The following is a 24234-nucleotide window of genomic DNA, read 5'->3' as shown; positions in this document are numbered from 1 at the left end:
CTAAAACCAACCAGATGGGGGTTTCCTTTTATACCTCCCAGATGGAGACTTCTCATTTCACTTGAGAGTCCAGCATTTAATGATATGCCTACAAAAAATCTCTACTTGGTAAATTCTATGAAAAAAGGCACCATGACTTCTGAATTTTTTGCAGCTTCCCAAAGAACCCTGTGCCTTGCTGAAAAAGAAAAAATATCTTATGTTAAGTTTATTTTTTTCTTGTTCTGTCGTTTATATCTGAAGAACTTTCCTTAACATCCTATTCACAGCACCCCACTATGTAAAACAATTCAACAACTCACGAGCTTTCCCTTAAAGTTATCTTAGCCCCCTCTGAAGTTCCTCATCTATCTTGCCATCTATCCTTTTCTCTTATTCATATTTCTTAAAGGTCAAAGAATTCAAAGTGGTATCACATTAAAAAATTGCCTTCACTAACATGGGGAGTAGCAGAAAAATAGCTTTCTGACTTTCTTAAGTTCTGGGCCTTTTGAGGACGATCCACTGCCCTAACACTGCAAACACGCTTCCTTCTCTTCAGTCAAATCTCTCCCCAGCTAACTCTTTCTAATACCAGCTTTCCAATGCCTTCCCAATACCCAATCCTTTCCAGTACACTTGGAGAGAGCACAGACTCCAGGTGACATCATGAATCCCCTCTCGAGATGATCCACGGGTGAAGAGAGAGCCACGGCCCACGAGGCGTGGAGTATGGTTTAATGGCTCTGAAATGTGCCATGGGCCGCTCGTCCTACCAGTCCCAACCTATTCCTCACTAGCTTATCCCTTAAGACACATGTCCCCAAAACCACTCTCCACATTTAATCACAGCATAGAAGCCCGAGACCAGTGATCTTTCACGCCATAGTCTTTGACAAGGAACTCTTAAGGCCAAAACTGCCAGACTCCTCTTAAACAACTGATAAGTGCATAAAACTAATTTTCAAAACAATTTAATTGACTACAGCCTGATTGCTGGTACACAGGAAGATACACAGTGTGTCAGCAGTGTCTGAAATAGGACTGTTGAGCTGAGTGGGTCACTCAATTCAGCCTATCAGGTTACGATCTGAGAGTGGAAGGCAAGACACAGCATATCATGTGTGTGTGTGTGTGTGTGTGTGTATGTGTGTGTGTGTGTGTGTGTGTGTACCTATATGCAAGAGCTGGAAAATAGAAAAGAGCTCTATTTGATGAGTGACATGGAGCTGAAGATCCTTTGAGAGACCTTTAAATTCATTCCAACGTGCAACCAAAATAATTATAGTATTCAAAATTGTGCCACCAGTACAGAGGGCTGAGAACAACTGCTCTTAGTGGAACAAAGCCACAAAATGCAAGAAGGAACCAAAATCTACCAAGAAGTACCTAGGAGATGAGTTAAGCTGATCTGACCTTATGATAGTTTTGATAGCCAAGGAACAGGTCAGGGCTGGATCCCAGAACTGGATATAGTCATATCTGAGAAATCAGACACTCAGAGTAGGAGTCACCTCTCTGGGTCTGAGTCAGCAGGCACCTCCTGCCTCTGACAGGCCAAACCACTTATCATGAGCCAGGCATGCACTCAGGGTAGCCTAAATGCTAAGTACTGCCAGCAATGCTCAGACTCTCAGTCAATCCTGGAGGTCTTCTCTGGGGCCACCCAAGTATCCTTTCAGACCTCATTCTGGTATCTCTGCCTGAAAAAGCATGCAGGGCAGCAATAGTTCCCAGCCACTGTCCCTTTTAAGGTGTAAGGGGGGCAGGACAGGGGAGTGGGCTGTTCTAGACCCTTTCAGGGGCTATACCCCAAGCCACAAGTCTGGTTTCTATTACGATTTTCCAAGTTGATATGTGATCCTGGTGACAACAGTCACTCTCTGCACTGGAGTGAGTTAGCACCATCTGTAAAATGGGCCACTTGCCTTTCTTTTTCCAGACGAGTTGTGAGTTTTATAAACATATTCGTGGCAAAGCCCACTCAAATTGATTTTCCTATCTGATATCTGATACGGCCCCATCAAACAAGCACACTTTTAGAGTAGCTTGTCAGAGTGGGTAAATGGCATTGCATCTTTGGCTAGGATTTAAAATGTCTGAAGGGGGTTAAACCACATGTTCTTTTAAAGATAGAGAAAATTTCGCTGCTGTATCCCAAGATCTAACGGCAAAGAATTTTGGTGTAGTAAATCTGTTATATGTTATGCACTGTGATGGAAAGTATTTCATAATTACAAAGTGTTGTTGCTACAGGAATCTTTCTTTTGAATTTCCTATCTGTAGCTAAAATGCATTTTGCAGCAGATCTTTGGATAAAAGCTATCAGGTGCTTTCCTGAGAAAGGATGATCAGACAAAGAACAGCTGGAATTCTTGGGGCAGGATTTCTTTTTCCCCCTATTCTTGGGGTAGGGCCCACCCTTGAATTCAACTCTATCTTCCCTTACAAAGATCTCAGTTTCTACATTCCATTCTCCTTCCCTCATGTTTGCCCAGCCCCCCTTCCGGCCTGGAGGCCCAATCTCGATCTCAGACAGACAGGTCTGGCGGGGGCAGATGGGTAATTTTTCCTTTCAGCTTTAATGGCTGCTATTAACAATAAGTTGCCCTGCCCTACTAATGGCTCAACTTTCCGCTTTTTTCTGATTGCCTATGAGTAACACTGTGTCACATGAGCTGTGTTTAACAGAGGTGTAATAAATGCCAAAGAAAAAATATTACCCAAAATAAAAAAGAGTTTGTCCCAGTGTGACCAGGATCTTATGACTCGCAACAATGTTCATTTCAGCTTCCAGCGCAATTTCTATTTGCATTCTTTTTTTTTTATTTTTTAAAGGGTCTCTGGGGGCTTTAAAAAAGCTGTTTAAGAGAAAAAGCAGAAAGACTGTAGTGATTGTCAAGTGCAAGGAGTTCTGCATTCCAGACAAACAAATGCGGTGTGCAGACAACAGACAGAGCGGCAAGGGAACCCTCTCAGCAAAGGGGACAGAGGCACATAGGCAAAAAGGTAATTACTACACGTCTGCCTCTCATGAAAGGCAGCCTGCCCTCGCTGGTGTGGCTTGGAACTTCATTTCTGGCTACCAGGATACAGAGGTGGAGGAAGAGAAGGCTGAACACCATCCCCCTCTCCCAACACACACCCTTGAGGCAAGAAAGATATCAAGTTCTCATTTTGTTGCAAGAAAACTACATTCTCCTTTTGATAATAAGCAAAAAAATACTTCTATATTTTTCAAATAGTAGCTGGTCGGAACTGTTCCAAAGCCAGAGAAAAAAGCAATAAACACTGAAATCCCCTGGCGGTCCCTTAGCTGAAGATGTGGGCAGGAAGTATGCTATTTCTTCAAGGGTTTTAGGGAGAAGCAAGAAAACGGTAGAGGAAGGGTGGAGTAGGCCTCCCAGGAGGCCTGGGAGCGAAGCGTACCTGTCCTGTGAAAGCTGGAACCTTTAGGCAACAGAATCAGGAGATGCTGACTTTAAATTTAAATTACCTTGCTGAAAAGGATTGGCCCAACACAGGACAAGCAGCAGTCTTTTGAATGAATGCATCTTTTACTGACCTGTGCCTCTCTTTTAGAGGTCACGGCTGTCTTCACCCTCTTCTTTGCATGTATCTCAAGCCTATGTAATTAACACCAATATTTTTACTGCACATCTGAGAAAGGAGACCGAGGGCATCAAAAGACATGGCAGTGCTGGGACTTGGCTTCAGAAATGCACTTTGCTCAAGGAAATTCTCTGAGCCACCAGTACAAACAGTTAGGAGATGGTGATGCACTTCAAAAGTTATAGCAGAAAACAGAGATGAGCCAGTAAGATAACTGCATAGCTGCACCCTATAGGAGAAGATCCTTAAGGGGAAAATGATGGACCCCTATAGATACAGAACTGCTTGAGGCATCATTCTGCAAGACATCCCAGCAATGAAAACTGCAGAAGAGAATGGCACTAGCCTGCATGGTCAAGAAGGGAAGGAAGTGTGCACCCAACTGCGAGGCTGATGTATTCGGAGCACAGAAGGTGACACTGATGATAATGATTTCCCAATAAAGAGCTGGCTATAGTGAAAAGAGCCCTAGTTTTCAAGTGAGAGCGATGTCCTTGGTCTGCCACTCTTGATCTTTGTAATCTTGGGCAAGTCACTCTACCTTATCTATAAAGAGCAAAGATGGGACTGGGAGGGCTAAGACATGGACCTGGAAAATAAGCATGCTCTAAAAAGGCAGAGATAGTCAGATAGCCTTTGAATAGCAATTTAGACTTCTTTATTGCAATAGTGCTTTATACCTTCCCAACAGCTTTCCTTTTATCTCACCTACATTGTCTATGCTGACCCACACATCAAGCTTCAGAAGTAGATCCTGGATGCCTATTTTTTAGGAAAATAAGTTCAAAGTTACAGCTTACTCAAGTGCAGTTCTTCAATGTCCATGCTCTTTGCACTACACTGGGCTTACACCAGGAATTCAGATAAGCATGGGCTGTCTGCTTACATGCAGGTATGTACTGGTCTCAACTCAGTTACCATCTGAAAGCTAAAAAAGGGAGTCAAAAGGTAGGTAACTGGGATAGGTGCAGGCAAGCAGAGAGAAAGTGTGGGAATTCACATGAGCACAGACATTTTTTACAGACCAAAATGGAGTGAGGGCATGAGGGCAAGTGACTGGAACCAAGTGCCTTTTAGTACTATAGAGTTTCATCACTTATATATAAGTTATTCATAAATGATTTGGTGCCACAGGAATAAAAGTTGGCTCAAGGTCCACATTTGCCATGCTCCCTAGATTTCCAACTCAATCTTCCTGGTTATGATGGTGTCATTCCCATTTGTACAGCACACACAAGACCTCATCTGGTCCTTACAACAGCCTTAGGAGAGGACTGGTTCTACTGGGCCCATTTAATAAATGTCAAAATGGGACTTCATCATGTGAAGGGCAGAAGAGAGTCCCAGGGGCCTTAATTAGGGGCAAGGTGCTTTCCCCACTTCATTTATAGCATCTTCTGGACCTAAGTCTTCCCTTGTGTCACACTTTCCCTGCAGGATCACAAAGATGAAGCCATTTCTGACACCAAAGGAAATGTGTCTTCTACTTACCTTTGTAGGGGCCAGGAAAGAAAATGAACCCAGAGTACAGATCCATAATTTGGGGCCAGAGTCTCATTTGATCCCTGTGAGATTCTTCATGATCCACTCCAAAGCTTTAAGCCAGCAAATTCGATGTATTTATAAGGGAGTCAAACCACACCACATGTATAAGTTCAGACAAAGAATCTGATGTTCGAATCAATTTGAATGGCTGGCCTGCCTCCCTTCTTTCCTTCCTTTTTTTTTTTTTTTTTTTTTTTTGAGACAGAGTCTCACCCTGTTGCCCAGGCTAGAGTGCAGTGGTGCAATCTCAGCTCACTGCAACCTCTGCCTCCTGGGTTCAACTAATTCTCATGCCTAAGCCTCTAGAGTAGCTGGGATTACAGGCATGCACCAACACACCCAGTTAATTTATGTATTTTTAGTAGAGACAGATTTCACCATATCACTCAGGCTGGGCTTGAACTCCTGGCCTCAAGTGATCTGCCTGCCTTGGCCTCCCAAAGTGCTGGAATTACAGGCATGATGAATGGATTTCTTAATGAGAGTTTTCTTATCTCACACAAATAGGTTGACAATATTCCAGGTCCAAGGCAGGGAGATAAGGCAGAGTGGATTGGGCACAGTGGGTAGACAGAGATGATATGCTTCTCTGTCAGTTGTTTTCTTCTTCCGCTATACTCAGTACAGGGCAACTGTTCTTGCTGGCTGGAACCATTCTATCGGGAACCATTGGGTTTCACACAACGGAAAGTCGTTGCCATCTATAAATCCAAGTCACACTTTCGAAACATTTAAGGGAGTAAAAGCAAAGTTATAAAGCAGTGCTCAGCCTCCATGAGGATCCAGAGAATGTTAATAGGAGGGTCTCCCCTCTTGATGATAGGGTTCCTGCAAGGTTGAGGGGCTGGATTGCTTTGCAGGCCCTGTACCCCTCTGTGTCCTGGGCTTCTTGTGTTGGAATTCAGAACAGGATGGGTAGTCTGGTGTGTGGGAAGAATACAAGCTTGGACTTAGCATTCAAGCCTTAAGTCCCCAGCTAGCACTTACTGTTTGGGAGGCCTTGGATGACATCTCAGAGCTTGTTTCCTCAACTGTAAAATAAAGTCGGCTGTACTTGCTGTCTGCAGTTTTGCTGAGCCCCTAGCACATGGCTGGTGTGAAATCAATGTTAGGGTTTTTTACTCCCTTTCCATGTCCCTTTAGATAACATGATTTGAAAGCGTACTATATTTTGGCTTAGCCTCTCTTTGAATGAGAAAAGTTGTTTTCGTTAAGTAGGCACATCTACTGATGTGGGGGGGGAGGGGGGAGAAGTATATATGGAAAGACCAAAAAATATCCTCCCTTTTCAGAAGATGTAGAGTTAAACTACATTCTGGTTCAACAACATGAGTCCTTCATTTGAAATCTTGTTCTATTTAAATACCCTGTGGTTTTTAGTTGCAATTTCATGTTTTGCTTAATTGTCCAGAGTGGCAGATGTGATTTTTGTGTAAGTTTCTATCCCATCTGTTTTTCTGTGCCAGAAATATATGTGGAAGGTACTGCGACTTCTACATAAGAATGGGCCTTATCTACACTTATAATAATAAACTTATAAACTTGAAAATGAACCAAATCTGAGTTGGCAGTGAGTACCAAAAGCACCCCCCCTTTTTTCTTTTTGATGTTTGTGCTACCTCCCACTTTTACATTCTCTCCTTTGCTCCAAATCAGAATTCTTTGGGGATGACTTATCAAGAGAGATTTTTCCTTGTGCAACTGAGAGTTAACACGTTCCTGGTACTTAGGAGTGCAGATGGACACAGAAAGCCACATCCAATCCATATCCTGTCCACTGCTCCTCTCCAGCCCCTGCACACGTATATGCCTCCAGCACACTCCCTGATAACATTTCCAGGATAAAAAGGTATTCCTTGTATTCTAAACCAAAGCACTGGCTTTGTGAGCATGAGACCTGTGTGGAACCCCAGGGCCTCTCATGCAGAAGGACCCCGTGTTTGGTTTCATGCTCTGATGACACCATCTTGAAATACTTAATTTTTGAAGGAAGAGTTGACACTTTCCTTTTGTACTGGGAACCGCAAATTATATAGTCTGCCCTGCCTCAGAATGTATTGTTTGTATTAAAAACTATTTTGTAAAGAATGAACAGACATAATTAAAACAGAATAGGCAGGTCACAGTCAAGGCACAAGCTCTTTTGCAATAGGTCCAAATGGACCTCGGAATCTAGCCTTATGATACTTACTGAAAATGTGTTATAGGTTGCCAAAAAAAAAAAAAAAAAAAAACAGGATAAAAGCTCACACCACCTGCAACCCCAGCACTTTGGGAGGCTGAGGTGGGCGGATCATAAGGCCAGGAGTTCGAAACTAGCCTCACCAACGTGGTGAAACCCCATCTCTACTAAAAAATACAAAAAGATTAGCCGGATGTGGTGGCACGCGCCTGTAATCCCAGCTACTCAAGGAGGCTGAGGCAGAAGAATCACTTGAACCCAGGAGGCAAAGGTTGCAGTGATCACGCCATTGCATTCCAGGCTAGGTGACAGAGCCAGACTCCATCTCAAAAAAAAAAAAAAAAAAAAGAAAAAAGAAAAGGAAAGGGAAAAGAACATTTCTGGAATACAACCCATTTGTAAACTAGAAGTCGTTGATAAGGAATATAAAACTCTAGAAAAAGCCTTTACTTTTTTTTTTTTTTTTTTTTTTTTTTGAGACGGGGGCTCGCTCTGTCGCCCAGGCTGGAGTGCAGTGGCCGGATCTCAGCTCACTGCAAGCTCCGCCTCCCGGGTTTACGCCATTCTCCTGCCTCAGCCTCCTGAGTAGCTGGGACTACAGGCGCCCGCCACCTCGCCCGGCTAGTTTTTTTTTTTTGTATATTTTTTAGTGGAGACGGGGTTTCACCGGGTTAGCCAGGATGGTCTCGATCTCCTGACCTTGTGATCCGCCCATCTCGGCCTCCCAAAGTGCTGGGATTACAGGCTTGAGCCACCGCGCCCGGCCAGCCTTTACTTTTTATCCAAAGTTGGTATCAGAGGGCGTGGGATAAGGCCAAGTCCCTGCTTCTCACTAGCTGTGTGACCATGAGCAAGTATCCTGCTGCTTCTCTCTTAGCTCGAGAGTCTTATTTATTTCCTCAAGAGCCCTTCCTGGGGCACGGTATGTGTATGGGATGGTACTTGATTGGTGTTCCTCATAGGTAAAGCAGGGGTGATGATGATCAATAGTAATGGAAGTGAGGGAAAATAGAGATAAGAAAATATAGTGCTTGGAAAACTGTAAAGTACCAGGCAGATGTTACTCTTCTTAAATCTGCAATGATGACACTTTATGTTTCTACAGTCACCGCTCAGTCCAGCTGTTCCTCTCAAGTTTCTTTCCAGCCTTCCATGCAGCCACGTTTAAACTGTCCTTCTAGGTTTGTTCAACCTAGCATATAGTAATCTCCCCCTCTCTGCTTCTGGATTTGGTGCTTGAATGATGTCATACAGTTACTTAGTTTCTGTTGTCACCCAAGTCACAAATTTATTAAATATCGTCACGGCCATCAGCTGCTACATGTACTGCTTTTCTGACTGCCAAATGAGAGTTACCCATCCAAGGGCAGGGACCATATTTTACCCTTCTTTTGACCCCCAACGGCATTTAGAACTTTGCTAGGGGCTTGGGACATGTTCATAAATATTTTTTAATTTATTCAAACAAGGTTAGCAGAGTCAGTGAAGACAGTGCACAAAGCCACCAGCTATGATTTCACATAACAGTATTTTAAGGGGCACGTCACACCCTGACAGAATGAGAGTATCTGACTCACAGTGACACAAGTTTCCATGATTCTCTGGTAACTGGATGGTTTTAAAATGAGACAGACCTAAGTTAAATTCCAACTCCTCTGCCTCTTATTAGCTGTCTGACTCTGGGAGAGTCAGTTCAATTCTCAAAGCCTCCGTTGTTTCTTCATCCGTAAACTGGGGAGAACCACATTTATCTCACAGGATTGCCATCAGGTTTAAATGAGTTAACATGTGTAAAGCAATTAGACTAGAGCTGGGCACACAGAAGGCACCCAATAAGTGTTAGCTGCCTTCTCTCCTATGTTTACTAGGTGAAAGTCATTTTGAACAGCTGTTTGCTTTTTCCTCCCTTAAATCTGGCACCAGAAGGGAGCCATTATCAGGAGCCAATCATCTTCATTGATGAAGCCAAGTTCCCTCTTCCTGTTCCAAGTTTCCAAAACAAATGAGAACAGAAATTACTCTGTGTTCTTCAATCAGTAAAATACATTGATGCCCACTCCACTGCACATGTATGTGTGCACAATCTCACACATACATACATGTTACTGCACATATACCAAAGTAATTTGTTTTTAAAGATAACACTGACTCTTGCTGGGCAGAGACAAAAATCATGGAAGTAGGTAGGGCTACATGTACATCTTTATACTGCTTGCCCCTTTTTGTCAAGATATCACTTCTATATGTTCCTAAAACTGAGGGTTAAATCACTATCTGTATACTGTTGACAACCATATATGTGGCTGCTGATAGAAGCAATCAAGCTGGAAAGGTGAGGGTGGAGGAAGGGTATTTTAACCTGTAACTATATGGAAACCTGTCCTCCAGTGCTAGAAAATTTCTTCCCAAAGAAGACCAATTCATGGGAGAATTATAATAAAGACAGCTTGGCTCATAAAAACCAAACAAAAGTCTTAAATTAGAAGAAGAATACCTTTGGAAGTCGTTGCAAATGTTCCACCAGAAACTACTGAAACAGTAGTTGCAATAATGGTAAAGATATATGCACACTTCTACATTTCATATAGGGTTTGCAAAGGTTTCTTAGATAAGAAATCTATGCATTTCAAGTTATGTATATAGATTTGTGGACCAAAGTTGCCACAAATAATAGTCTTTTTCCATGTAGGTGGGCTCTAACTATTGAGACAAATTTCAATAAAATTATAAAGGCAAGAAAAGAAAAAGAAAAAGTGCAGCTGAAAATGTAACAAAATAAGACAACTAAATTATGAGACTGAACATCTGTGGTCTAAATAAAATATGTGGTGGTGCAGGCAGCACCATAAAGTTTCTCCTGACATTCTGAAGAGACCAGCAGAGCTCACTTATGAGTAATGTGGTCATCCCCACATTACTGCAACAAAAATATTAGAGCAAGCTACACTGTCAAATATTCTATATGGATTTGTGACCTAAGGAAAATCATATTAAGAGGCTAAAGTGATATACAATGTGAAATATTATACAGATACACAAATACACACAAAATCCTTCCTGTCGTGAACATACAGGTGCTCTATTTTCATCTTATTCTTCAAAAAATACAAATAAATCAAAGATAGCTATCTGCCATCAGTACCTCTGAGGTATGATGTGTGTGTGTACTGTAACTCCCAAAGCCCTTGGGGCAATTGACATAGAAGACAAAGAACTGAGGGAAAACACCCCACCTGCTGAGCTCACTGACAAGAGTTACAGAGCATAAAGTATATGCCCACGTACTTGGAAATTTGGATTCTTTTTTCCTCCAGAAATAATGTTGACAGTAAGAAGCCCTATCTACTGAGGTCATATATGGCATTTAGGTTCCCTGACCACTGGCCACCAAATAACCAAGGAATTGATCCTATAAATCTCCGCAATCCTATAAACCATTCTATTAAAGTTTAAGTAGGAAGTAACACCAAGAGGGCATGTGAATTTAGCAGCTTGGAGCACACAGATGAATCTTTATGAATTTACATCAGAGTTTGTGGTCACTCTTGTCTCCACAGATTGCTCACCATGGCATGATTAGAGTCAGTGCCTTTTCAGTGTTGCTGTTGCTCTGGAAGTCCATCACCTCCTCTTCGGATGTGCCTTGCTGCAAATGTGTACAATTATACCCAATAGAGCTAATGGTTATTAATACGATCAAGATTTGCCTTTGCCCTCAGCCAGATTCTCTAGTATAACATGACACCTATGTTCCCTATCAGATCTAGACAATTAAAATGACTCCTCGGTCTATCTTTCTTGGCTAGGGAAAATCTGGAGGCTACAGCTACACCCAAGTGCAGTGACATTTCAGAAACTTGCCCTGTTTCTGAGAGCTGGAACATTTTTACCCAGCTACATGTCCAAGGCTCCCTTGTAACTAAGTGTAGTCATAATACTAAGTCCTAACTGATGGGATACAAGTGGTAGTACAAGTATTATGCTATAAAGTTTTTTTTTTTTTTTAAAGGGAATACGTCTACCATTATTCTCTGCCCCTTCCTCCATTCTGGTGCCTGGAATGCAGGTGGAATGGCTGGAGCTCTAGCAGTCAACTTAGATCATGAGGATGACACAGGATCACCTTTTAGGGAAGACTGAGTCAAAAATCAGGAAGGAGCCTAAGTTTTTTGTGATCTGTAGAGCCACTCTGCCAGCCCTGAACTGCTTGTATCTTGCTTCCTATTTTTTGAAAGGGGGTGGATGTGGTTTCAGTTACTCACATTTGAACCTAATCCTAACACATTCACATTGGACTTGAATTGTGATTTTGACTCTTTAACCTCTCTGGGTTTGTTTTCACATTTGTAAACTAACAAAAATAAAAGCGATCCCTTTAGAATTATCATGATATCAAAATTGAGATAATATATATGAAAAGTACTCCATATACTGGAAATTATTATACCAATATTAGTACGGCTGCTATTATTTTTCAGTTTATTACAAATTTCCAAAGAAAAGTAGGTCAATGATTGACAAATGAAAACTAGTTGAAAATAGGAACTCCAATTTCATTATTCTGGCAAGATTTGATATTAGCAGAAAATGAGTTCAAGATAATTAATTGTAAGAAAGTGACCACAGGTTATTAAACATTTCTAATTGTTGTGTTCCTAGAAAACTTGCTACAAAGATGTGCTTTAAACTACTTGAAAAATATGGAATAATAGCATTTCTAACTCCATTTAGGTTCCAAATTGCTCATCGAATATCATTTGGATACCAGAAGCGGAGCCAGAAATCAAGATAGACAGAGACACATGGAGGAATGAACCTACTGCACACTGCAGACCCAGGTCACCCGTTACAAGGTTGGTTCCAGAAGGTGGGTTATCATAAGCTGATACGAAAATGAAGCACACTTTATATTTTTTAAAGTATGGTCATGTTTCTGAAAGACTTGGCTCTGTGTTTTAGGTTAATTTTCACTGTTATCTCTAAGGGTAGGTTGGATCACATTTAACATAGTAGGAAAAACAAGTGAGATGCTGAGCTGAGGACTCCTGCAAATTGCATCAGAAAAGAACAGAGTTCCCTAAACTGTGCTGCTTCTGCCAACCTGTATTGACCGAGGGCGTCACAGCTCTTACTGTAACATTCCAAACACTTTCTCTTTTAAGCTGGCAATTTCTCTGTAGGCCACTTTATTCTTCATCTTAATGACTTAAACTTATAGAACCATAGGAGGCTAGGAGATACTATCAATTTATATTCTATTTAACTTTACAAAGGCAGATCATCAAAACAAGGGTGAAAGAGTGTTGAGCCCACAGGTGTCACACTGCAAAGCTGGTTTCCAACAGTAGGTGAGGAACAAAGTGAAATTAAAAATACATACATAGATCTTCTTGGAGCGTCCACGTAATCTAATACAATATCAATTAATCTTAGAGAATATAGTTGGTTTATCCCTCCTTCTTTGACATTACTGGTAGACATGTGAATTAGTCACCCTTCTAAGAGTATCTATAGTACTGTATTTGCCCAACACTTAGTGCTCATAAATTTGAGGCTGAAGGAAAAAAATCCCAGTAAAGGTATAGCCTGAACTAAACAGCAAGCTTTACCATTTGATAAAATGACCGTAAGAATAATGTCCCAATGAAAGACGACGCTTAATGTTTATTTTTTAGAATGTCCAAAAACATACCAAACCCAAAGCCTTCTGGCATGTGTGTGCACACACCCTCCTCCACACAAACACATTAAAAATACTACTAGTGTCTAATAAATATGTGCATATAAGATTATACTCATAAATTTGCATAATTTGCTCTACACGTGTGTTCTATTTTTATATATTGATTTAGTGAGCTGAGCAGATACGTCTTACTGTCAGGAAAAAACCTTTTCCCTGACCACCAATGTGTCCCTAAGTAGTGTGATGTGAGAGGACAGTACTTTTAAGGGCATAGAGGAGGGAAGTGGTTTTACTCAAGATTCTTGAAGAAATAATGCGGTCACTGCTAAGAATTGATGACAAATAGAAAGTAAAAAGAAAAAGATGGGTGGGGGTCGGGGAGGCAGAGGTTGCTTATACTTTTAGAATACAGCCTTATTCCAAGTGAGAGGAAAGAAAATATTCAAAAATAATAACAATGATTATACATTCGGCTTCAAATGTGAGTGCAAACCAAGTACTCTAAGGAGAAATCTAATTAGGAAATGTCCGAGGTGAAAAAGAGGCAGTTTGAGAAATTCTTACCCATCAAGCTTTATTGTGTTATTCCAACTAAGCAGAGACAAAAAGACAAATCTCAGCTCCCTACTTTCATTTATAATTGAACCAGGTCCAGAAGGATGAAGCAAGTACCATCTGTAACGCATGCTGCATTAGCAGCCGGGAGAATGAAATATTCAAATTACTCTAGGCCACCTCACATAATGACAGGGCTACAAAAACTGACTTGCAACCACAGACGAGAGAAGAAGAAAAGAAAGTTGTAAAATTGTGTTTTTTATTGTTGTTGTTTTGGGGGGCAGGAGTTAACCAAACAAAGTGTTATTCTTAAAGAGAGTGAATATATAACAAAATATGTTTTAAAAAATCCGAAGGAAGGAAGGAGGGAAAGACGGAGAAAGGGAGGAAGGGAGAGAAGGGAGGGAAGGGGGGGATGGAAGGAGGAAAGGAGGGATGGAAGAAGGGAGGGAGGGAGGAAGGGAGGGAAACGCTACCCCAAACTTCCTCAACTTGGAAACCTTCCCACTTTAGATCCAGGATCCTGTTGTTCTCATATTTTGCTTCATATAAATAAGGGGCACTATTTTGGGGAGGGTGGAGTTGGAGCTGCTCATTCTGATCCGGTTAATCAGGGCTGCTGAATGTGTGACATGGTAAGTGGCTCCAGCCCCGAGCAGTAGTCAAGACGGAGTGACAGGCTCCATTTAAGATGTCACTGCACATAATAAAGTGTAAAACTATACTTAAAATAAACGAGATAGAAACAATAAACTTGACTCAGTATTTGAACTTTTACAGACACACGGAGACTGGAGGAGGAAGCACATGTGGCTGCGTGCTTGGGGACTTTGAAGAGGCCACTACCTCTACAGAGCTTTACGGCTGTGGTTTTTAGGGGGATCTAGTTTGGCTCCACGTGGAGGTCAAGCAGTCGTCTCTTACCGTGGGAACTGGGCATCTGATTAGCTCATGGCCAAAACCCCCTAAGGAGTCAGGAGCACAGGCCATAACCAAGGGCTGGGCCTGGAGGCACAGGTCTTCCCTGAGAGTGCCCCAAAAGGTAATTTTGTACTCCTTAGTCTCCTGGCTCCAGAAGCGTCTCCCAGCTCCAGCTCTCCGTGTCCCCCTGAGTGTCCACCTGTGCCAGGGTTGCCTCGCTGCAGCCTGGCTTTACCACTACAGAAGGTTTAACACAATACTGTCAAGGTGGTTGGCCCCAAATTGGAATGAGACTTTCTTTCCCCCTCTAGCTCCTGCAATTACTGTTACATGTAGGGGTGGATTCAATGTCAAAGCAAATGTTTTCCTTATGTTTCTTTCTTTAAAAAAAGAAAAAAAAAATCATAAATGGGAACCAGCACATGAAGCTCCTGAACCAGCTACCCCAGGATTCTGTGTCACCCAGGTGCAATGAGTCTGGGCTTCCTTGTGCATTAGATTTAGGGGCCTCCATTCAGAAGGTGACCCACCCCCTGGGAATCCATGTTAATGGCATACATAAGGGCAGAGCTTAGAATGAGCCATTCTTCCCCCTGCAATCACAGCATGTAACTAGAATATGGGGGTTCAGCCAAATAATGATCCTAATTCGTTGCCTGTATATTGGTTTCTACACCCACCTTCCACTCTCACCCACAAAAAGATTGTTAAGGTACTTGAGAACCAACACTATCCTTTAAAGTCTTTTTTTTTTTTTTTTTTTGATAGTAGGATAAAATATATTAAGTAGGAATACATACATTACGGCTGTACAGTGAATTTTCATATAATGCATGCAGCCCAGTCTCCATAAGTGGGATCAAGAGAGTATTATGAGCAGCACCCAGAAGCCCCAGCCAAACCCTTTACAGTTACTATCTCCAAGGGTACCCAGTCTCCTGACTCCTTTAGGCAGAGGATTTGTTTTGCCTGCCTTTGCTTGCCTTAATTTTCCGTTACATTTCTTTATCACTCTCATTGGATCCTGAAACTTCCATGCATTTAGTAATTCAGCGAGTATTTAGTGAGTACCTACTATGTGCCAGGCATGATGCTAGGTGAGCACAACAGGCACTCAGCTCATGCTATGGAACTGACTAAGTTGAAAGGAAAAGGGATTTTAGTTTCCAGCTTGTTGGCTGTTGGTATGAAAGGAGCATGGGAGAGAGAGAAAAAAAAAAGTGATCCAACTCTCACACTTTGAAGGGGCCAAGTATACTTTTAGATAGTAATTTGCAGTCTTGTCTTGCCCTTGGCTGGTCACTGGGAAGGATAGGAAAGGTTGTGATGGACACAGGGTAAGAAGGCAGTGAGGGCAGGCAGGCTTCCACCTGAGCATGGCCCCGGAAGTCACCTTCCACCCATCCTCTACCAGGGATCATTAGGCAGGGATGCTCGCATCATCTCTATGTCCTCCACTCTGCAGAGCCAAGATCAATCCCTGGCATCAGGGCACATCTAAAACCTGCCTCTTCAGAGTCAGCCTGCAGCTCACAATGTCACTTCCCACCAAGCCAGGCTGCAGTCACTTGAGTGGGAGTTTTATTAGCTGTAACCCATGACACCATGCACTGATATACTGAAGCAATCATGAACAGAAAAGGGTGGTTGTCTGAAACAACCACTGAAGCGGTAGAATAATCAACAGTATTTTGTGAACACAACATTCCACTCACAGATCTGTGGTTCTGTAAGGGATGAAAATAACACAGGTTTCTGGGGATAGAACTCGTAGGATCAAGGAGGGAAAATTACTGTGAAATATGAAGTGCTGTAGAAATATGAGGCGGCTGTGGGTAAGGATAAAACTGGTCAAGTAGATGGTTCTGGGTAGGTTTGCTGCCCAACTAAAAATCAGATCCAACACATAGTTCCATCTGCAGGAAAAGTCTAATCATCTCCAACGCCATGAAGTACAATTTTAAATTATAAAACTGAAAGTGTTTTAGTAAAAACACTATCGCATGGGAGTACGTACTTGGTCTTATCAGATCCAAAGGTTCACTTTGACCAGCCCACCAAAGAGGAGAACATAGCTTTGGTTGCAGTCTGAATTGGCCTGGTGGTTGATAAACCTTGGAAAGTTTTACTGGGTCAACCCAACCTAATGTGATTGCCTTAATGGAAACATGCTGGGTGACGAAATAGTAACAGCATGATTTAGAGATTTAAAAAAAAAAAAAAATAGCTAAAATGAGCTTGAAAAAAAATATATTTTATAAATCCTTTCTTGTTCCTTGTCAATACCCAACTGACTGCAGATGGAAAACACTGACTTCATTGGCTAGATATGTTAAAGGGATAATAGAATTTATATGATTAACAGGGTGGACAAGATAACTTAACCTTAAACCTCTTTCAGTATTTAGAAAGCTAAAACATTACTTTGGGGTTGCTACTTAACATTCTTTTAAGCAACCCCTTGATTTTCCCTGTTTGGTCAAACTTCAGACAGTAACTGAAAACATGAATCTTCAGTGAGTTGAATAGGTACGACTTCAACATTAGGACCAAATATTATTAATTTCCAATGGCATTTGCTTAGAGATTTCCAGGTGTTATGTCAAAATTAAAATATTTCATGATTTTTCTCATCAGTACTCTGAAATTGAACTGTACAAGTCATGATCAGCTTTTCAAAAATATCACTGTTCCCTGTCAGGCTACATCCTTGAACCCTAAAATATTTTTTATATGTCTCCCTTATAAAAATCCAGTTTCCATGGGGGGCAATGACACCTTCTCTCTTGTTCATTGCTATGTCCTCTGTTCTCCTCTTGCAAAAAAAAAACAAAAAACAAAAAAAAAAAAAAACAGGGGGGTCCCTATAAATATTTGTTGCATCTTTCTCCTGACAAAAAAAATCCAGAATAGTTTCAGGAATATGACGAAATACCACTTCCACTTCCTCAACTCCCAACTCCCTTCCCTACAACTCCCAATGCATCACAGAGCTAAGAATGCTGAGTTATTCAATGAGTTGCTTCATAAATACATTTTTTCTCCTTACCTAGACTTCACCTGTAACAACTGTTTGAATTATATATTTAAAGTTTAGAATTTTTGCTATGTTGTTATATTACTACATTAAGCATTCTCCATTCAAACGTTATGATAAAGCCGAAATATGTATAGTTACATATATGTATATGGACACCCAGAGTCTACTAAAAACATTATCTTCTATTTGTTTTACAAACACTAAACTTAGTGAGTTAAGAAACGTACCAGATATTCTCAAATCAGTTTTCCTCAAGTAAGTAGATTTTATGGTTTTAGTATTTTCATGATATAGGCTTCTATTCTGAATTACCCAAATTTATGTGTTACTTTTTTTTTTTCTATGACTATGTATGCAATATTAGGATACCTTAAGACCTCATAACCAAGTGTATGTTTTGTAAACTGCAACAAAGAAAATTATAAATATGATTATAAGCATATGTGTGCAGCATTTCTGTGTACAAACATGTAAATTATCTCTGGTTTTTCCAATTTTTAACGTTTTGCAATGCCCAAATTAAAGGATGCTTTTTAAAAATTAAGGTTTCCAACTAAGGCCACTATTTTCCACAAGATTTTAAAGGGAGAAAAAATCAGACAGCCCTTTTGTGACAAGGACTTGGGTTACATAGGGCAGTGTGAGGGAGGGATGGAGGACTGGTCTTTGTGCTCAGCCATCCCTATGTGGTGCTATTCATATAATATGACAATGATGGCTTACATCAAAAGCTACAGTGCAAATAATCCCCTTCTCCATGCCATCCCAAAGCAAAAGCCAGCCCCTAAAATAAGGGGCAATGTGCCAGCACAGATATTACTTGTATGCCAGCTAGCTCTGTGCAGAGGAGAAAGCAAGGAAAGGGTGTTGTTGTTTTTTTTTTTTTTTTCCCTGAATTGGGTTTTACAATGAATGTTAACTTGCACCAGGAGGCTACCTTGGGCCCCCAGAGCCTTCTTAAAACCCTGGCACCCTGCCAGGGGAGCTCCAACTTTGCAGCCCAGAGAAAGCCATGTTGGCAGCTTGTCAGGAGCCAGGGAGTTACATGGCGCCCTGGGGGTAATAATATTTTCCAGAACGCTCAAGCTAATAGTCCCATGATGGGCGACTGAAAGGACTGCAGGTATGCTCTTCCTTGTCCTCAGCCTTGGAACTCTCATCCATCTCTGCAAAGTGCCACATCACACTCTGCTGACCTTCATGGCAGAGTTGGGGACACTGTCTTTTGTTTCACTCTACCTCACTGCTGAGAGCCAAGTCAGACTTCTACTTATTATCGTGCTTTGAATTCATTTCTTTAAAAAAAAAAAAAATGCTGTATATGAACCTAGAGGCATTCTGGCACCGAGCACATTTTTCTATCTTCTTTTAAAATGACAACAGGAATTATGTATACATAAGTACATTTTTAAAAATAACCGCAAGTAAAAGACTGGGCACGGTGGCTCACGCCTGTAATCTCAACACTTTGGGAGGCCGAGGTGGGGGGATCACCTTAGGTCAGGAGTTCAAGAACAGCCTGACCAACATGGAGATCTCATCTCTACTAAAAATACAAAATTAGCTGGGCATGGTGGTGCATGGGTCTAATCCCAGCTACTTGGGAGGCTGAGGCAGGAGAATCGCTTGCAACTGGGAGGTGGAGGTTGAGATTGTGCCCTTGCACTCCAACCTGGGCAACAAGAGCGAAAATACCCACAAGTGTAGCAGGATGTCTAGTTCATGGCCTAGATTCTTCCTAGATCAATGAACCTTCTATTGCTTTTCTAGGGTAGCTGGAGAAACTGACAGTTGACTCACTTTTGTTCTTCCATCAAAGGTCCAAGGAGAGGAGTTGTGTGCAGACTCTCAAAATTCATTCTTAGCTCCTTATATTTTAATCTTTAATTTATTTCATCAAGATGTCTTTTAATTCTTAGCACCATATTCAATATTATGCAGAAATTTGTAGGGCTCTTTATTTACATTTTATTGATGACAAAGATAAAGATAAAACAAGTTCATTCTTTTAAGCTTTTTGATTTAAAAAAAAAAAAAAAAAACCACAGTGTCATTGCGACTTCTAGGTGAGTTAAACTTCAGAGGAGCTGGAGTACCACCTATAACATACTTAGCACAAAAGATCATGAAGCATATCATGCCCATAAACTGATCTGTATTATCCTAATCTCTCTCTCTCTCACACACACACACACACACACGCACGCACCCGCACGCACATACACATGCACACACCCCTTTGTTTTAGAACAATAAACTGAATTTAGCTACCCTGTTGAAAAGTAGGGTAACCACTTCTCCTTGTACAATCACTTTTTCAGTCCCTGCAATGCAACAGCATTGAAACCCACATACAGGTTGATGCCAGTTTTACGTGTTGAAACAAACCAGTCACTCTTTCTCCCGCTAAGCAGTTAAATTAGAGAGTATTCAATTAATAACAGCTGAATATTCTGTCACATTTAGGAAGATGTATGGTAAGACAAGCGAGTTGTGATGTATCTGACAGAAATGATAAAGGTTCTCCCGACACAGTCTGGCAGATACTTGGCTCCTACTGCGGCTCTTTCTCATGTTCTAAAACGTCAGCAGCACAGACCCAAGATCCAGCACTGGCTTCAAGAAAAGAAGCACTCTAAAGCGAACAGGGAAGCCTTTGCCAAGTTCTCAAAAGGAGCCCGGCCTCTGCTTTTTCCCATGAGCTCCCTTCCACACACCAGCCGGGCACATAGGCAGCAGGGCAGTGGGCACACACTATCACTCAGAGATCAGGACAGGCTGTAAGTCCCCCACCTGCTCAGTCCACCTTTGCCGAGATACATACACATCTTCCCAAGCCCAGCTTTCCAGTGGCCAAGGGAACACGCTTTTCCTAGATACATACTAAATGACAACCAAGAGTACTGACCCCTTCTCCACCACACTAAATAGAACTCTCTCCTCTCAGGAGCCTTTCAAGGCTACTCCTGCCACCTTCAGAGGTGCGGCAACTGCTCAACTGCATCATTACCATTTCCAACACTGACAGCCTTCATCCACACTCCTTTGGGAAAAAGCTGGGGCCCAAATTGAAAAGGAAATAAAAGAGACCACAATAAAATTGCTAACATATGGGGAGTAACAGAGCAATCCATGACACAATTCTATTACGCTCGTCCCCCAAGTCCAGCTAGCCACAGTGGCCCTGGGGAGGAGAAGCCACTCTCATTTCCACAAATCAAAGGTCAAAACCACGCAAGGGCTTTGTTACCCACAAATGGGTCTGGCCGACCTGCACGAAGTCAACGGTGGTCTTGCAAAATCCATTTTTAATTCCAAGGGACTCCTTTTCTAAAACTGAAATAGTATCTCACAAACTTGGGGACTAACGTACCAACAGCAATAGAAAATGGGGGGATACAATGAAATCCTGATACAAGATAATGTGAAACAACAACTACCAAAATCCAAACAAAAGACAAGATAACAAGGAGAATTAAATAACCCTGATTTTACGCAGAGAAATTAATGGTGCATTCGTCTACAGCCTGGTCAAAAATAAAGACTAAGAGTCGCTGACTTAACTTATGATAATTATTTTTTAAATTGAGTTACACCAACTACAACATCTCAGAACTACATGCTATGCACTTTTTTAAAATTATAAAATAATTCAAAGAAACAAAAAATAAAGACAATCTTGTGCACTTTATTTAACTTTCCATTAAGAACCTTTGAGAGCCAGAAAAGAAATGAGTGTAGAGGCTCTTTTCTCTTACAGCACAGATAAAAGATTCAGATCGTTTTTACTATTCTCCCACAGCCCTGTTGCTGGAAATTTTGCAAAACACAGGCTTACTCATGTTTGCTAGTAAGAAATCAGATTCATCTCCATAACCCTTACAAGTTATATTCTTTTGAAACTTTCATTCTAAAACACACACATGCACAGACATACCATTTTCCCCACCAAAGGCAGTTTATAAAATTAAAACTGGTCTCAGGGATTCAATATACATTCTCCATGAGCAAAAAATACACATGTAAATGTGGAATGGTACACAAGGACTTCATCTTCCTTACCCCAGTGACAGGCCAAAGCATGCAGGTTCCATGTGGATCACTGCAGCTGATTCACTGCATTCCTATCCACATCAAAATTGCCCCTTCAATTCTTCCATGTTCCATAAAATTACTATTATTGCCGCCTTTCCCATCTACTTTATTGGCAAATGCCTTGGATTAATAAAGCCCTCATGGTGTTTATGAGCAGAAGATCACTTTATTCCCCTAATACACCAAAAGACACCGTGGGGCAACAGGACCTACCACTTAATTAGATTATATAACTGTCAGGAGTTGGTGAGGTTTTAAATTTATATTTCAATTAATATTTAATAGAGCTTAATTAACAATTCCCCCCTCTCTTCCTTCCACATTCTGCATCCTCCCCTATCTCTTCCTTCTCAGATCTTGGTCCAGAATGGCAATCTGGCTCACAGTATTTGGTAGGGTGGCACCTATGCACGCAGACTCTTTTACTCAGAACTGCATTTGCCATGGCACCAGCAGAAGGAAATTATGAGTAGAAATGAATTCCTTTCTTAAGAGCTGAGTGTCTATCTACCTGAATATCTAAGCACTGAGGACAGACACACACACACACACACACACACACACACACACACACACACACTCCTTAAAGGAGTCTAAATGGACACATTAACTGTCTGACATCTCTACTTGTTTGTTTCTTGGTAGCCACGTTAAAATCTCCCATGATATTTGAAAGGAAATAGTGTTGGTGACTTTGCCAAACCTGTGAATCACACACAGGCATAGACAGCCAGTTTTTAGAAGCAGTGTTTCTCAAACCTTTTGGGTTTGAGACCCCTTTACACTCTTAAAAACTATTGAGGACTCCAAATAGCTTCTGTTTATATAGGTCATATCTATCAATATTCAGAAATTTGAGACTAAGGAATTTTTAAATGTTAATTCATTTAAAAGCAATAAACCGGCCAGGCGAGGTGACTCACACCTATAATCCCAGCACTTTGGGAGGCCGAGGCGGGTGGATCACGAGGCCAGGAGTTTCAGCCTGGTCAATGTGGTGAAACCCCATCTCTACTAAAAACACAAAAATTAGCTGGGCGTGGTGGCAGGTGCCTGTAACCCCGGCTACTTGGGAGGCCGAGGCAGGAGAATCACTTGAACCCGGGAGGTGGAGGATGCAGTGAGCCAAGAGTGCACCATTGCGCTCTAGGCTGGGCGACAGAGCAAGACTCTGGTAAAAAAAAAAAAAAAAAAGGCAATAAACCCATTACATTTGAACATAAATAACCCATCTCTACAAAAAATGTCTTTGAAACAAATATATTAGTGAGAAGAGTGAGTTTTACACTTTTACAAATCTTTTTAAGGTCTGACTTAAAAGAAGATGGCCAGATTCTCCTGTTTCTGCATTCAGTCTGTGACAATATTACATGAAGCCTGTGGAAAACTCCATTGTACACATTCATAAAAGACTGAGAGTAAATAAAGCAAATACCATCTTTTTTTTTTTTTGGAGACAGAGTCTCACTCTGTCACCCAGGTTGGAGTGTGCAGTGGCGCGATCTCAGCTCACTGTCACTTCCACCTCCTGGGCTCAAGCAAATCTCCCACCTCAGAATTAGCTGGGATTACAGGCATGCGCCACCATGCCTGGCTAATTTTGTACTTTTAGTAGAGACGGGGTTTTACCATCTTGACCAGGTTGATCTCGAACTCCTGACCTCAAGTGATCTGCCTGTCTCGGCCTCCCAAAGTGCTGGGATTACAGGTGTGAGTCACCGCACCCGGCCTGCAAATACCATCTTAAAAGCATTAATATACTTTTGACCTCATAGTCTCCCTGAAAATGTTGGGGATCCCTAGACCCTATTTAAAAATTGTTACCTTAGGGGGTTTCAAAATGTTTAAAGACATAAAACAATAGGCCTGAAGTAGCTAAATTTCTCTTTTGCTTCCCAGCCGCTACCACTATCATTTTGGCTAATTAACTGATATATAAGCCACTGCTTACAAGTCACAGTGAAGACAAATCTGAATGCAGGCTTTCTGTTCCAGATCTTATGTACTAGTTCTTATAGTACTTTCTAGCCTAGTATATAACATAAGAAATGGTTTTTAAAAAGAAGCCACTGAAACAAAGAAGAAAAAGAACAATGAACATTTTCCCCAAGCCTCCTGAAAGCTACTTCTGACTGTCTCTGCCCCCATTGGTGCTAACCAAGGGCAGCTGGACCAGCCAAAGGGTTTCAGAATGTTTCGGTAAATTTCATTCCCACACAATAGGAATAGCTCGCCCAGACACCAACTATGGGTCTACTTTTTCTATTGTGGGCTTAAAAAAATTTTTTAAGCTCTTGTTTGATAATTTATTTTAGTTGCTAAGAAACTAGTTTCTTATTGTAGTCAGTGAGAGTAAAGATAAAGCAACTGTCAAAATAGTGTGTTATTTTGACAGTAGGCATATCAGAATCATAAATGATATAGCTTATCTGTACATTTTTACCCTCACTAATGGGGTCTAAATACTATATTCTCAGATATTTCATACATACACAAAGACATACAAACATGCATTTTAGTAAGAAAGGTCATCACACAGCAATGAGCATTCAGGGAATGCACATGGGCAGGTACACACACACACACACACACACACACACACACACACACACACACACA

The 24234-nt window shown here is 41.3% G+C and overlaps 1 protein-coding gene and 1 long non-coding RNA gene across 4 annotated transcripts in view; one reads left to right on the top strand and one right to left on the bottom strand.

The window, feature by feature from the left end:
* LOC111539278 overlaps positions 1-5273 on the top strand; it is a 5617-nt gene extending 344 nt beyond the window's left edge. Inside the window, exons 2-4 of the long non-coding RNA XR_002730625.1 lie at positions 2818-4070; positions 4283-4539; positions 5029-5273. This is a non-coding gene — a long non-coding RNA (uncharacterized LOC111539278). The remainder of the gene's footprint in view (positions 1-2817; positions 4071-4282; positions 4540-5028) is intronic.
* PBX1 (PBX homeobox 1) overlaps positions 1-24234 on the bottom strand; it is a 293317-nt gene that overhangs the window by 77261 nt on the left and 191822 nt on the right. The window lies entirely within an intron of this gene.

The sequence above is a fragment of the Piliocolobus tephrosceles genome, chromosome 1 (genome assembly GCF_002776525.5).
Source record: "Piliocolobus tephrosceles isolate RC106 chromosome 1, ASM277652v3, whole genome shotgun sequence".
In the NCBI taxonomy this organism is placed as follows: domain Eukaryota; kingdom Metazoa; phylum Chordata; class Mammalia; order Primates; family Cercopithecidae; genus Piliocolobus; species Piliocolobus tephrosceles.
The sequence above is the reverse complement of the archived record's forward strand: the minus strand, read 5'-3'. Positions and strand labels throughout refer to the sequence as shown.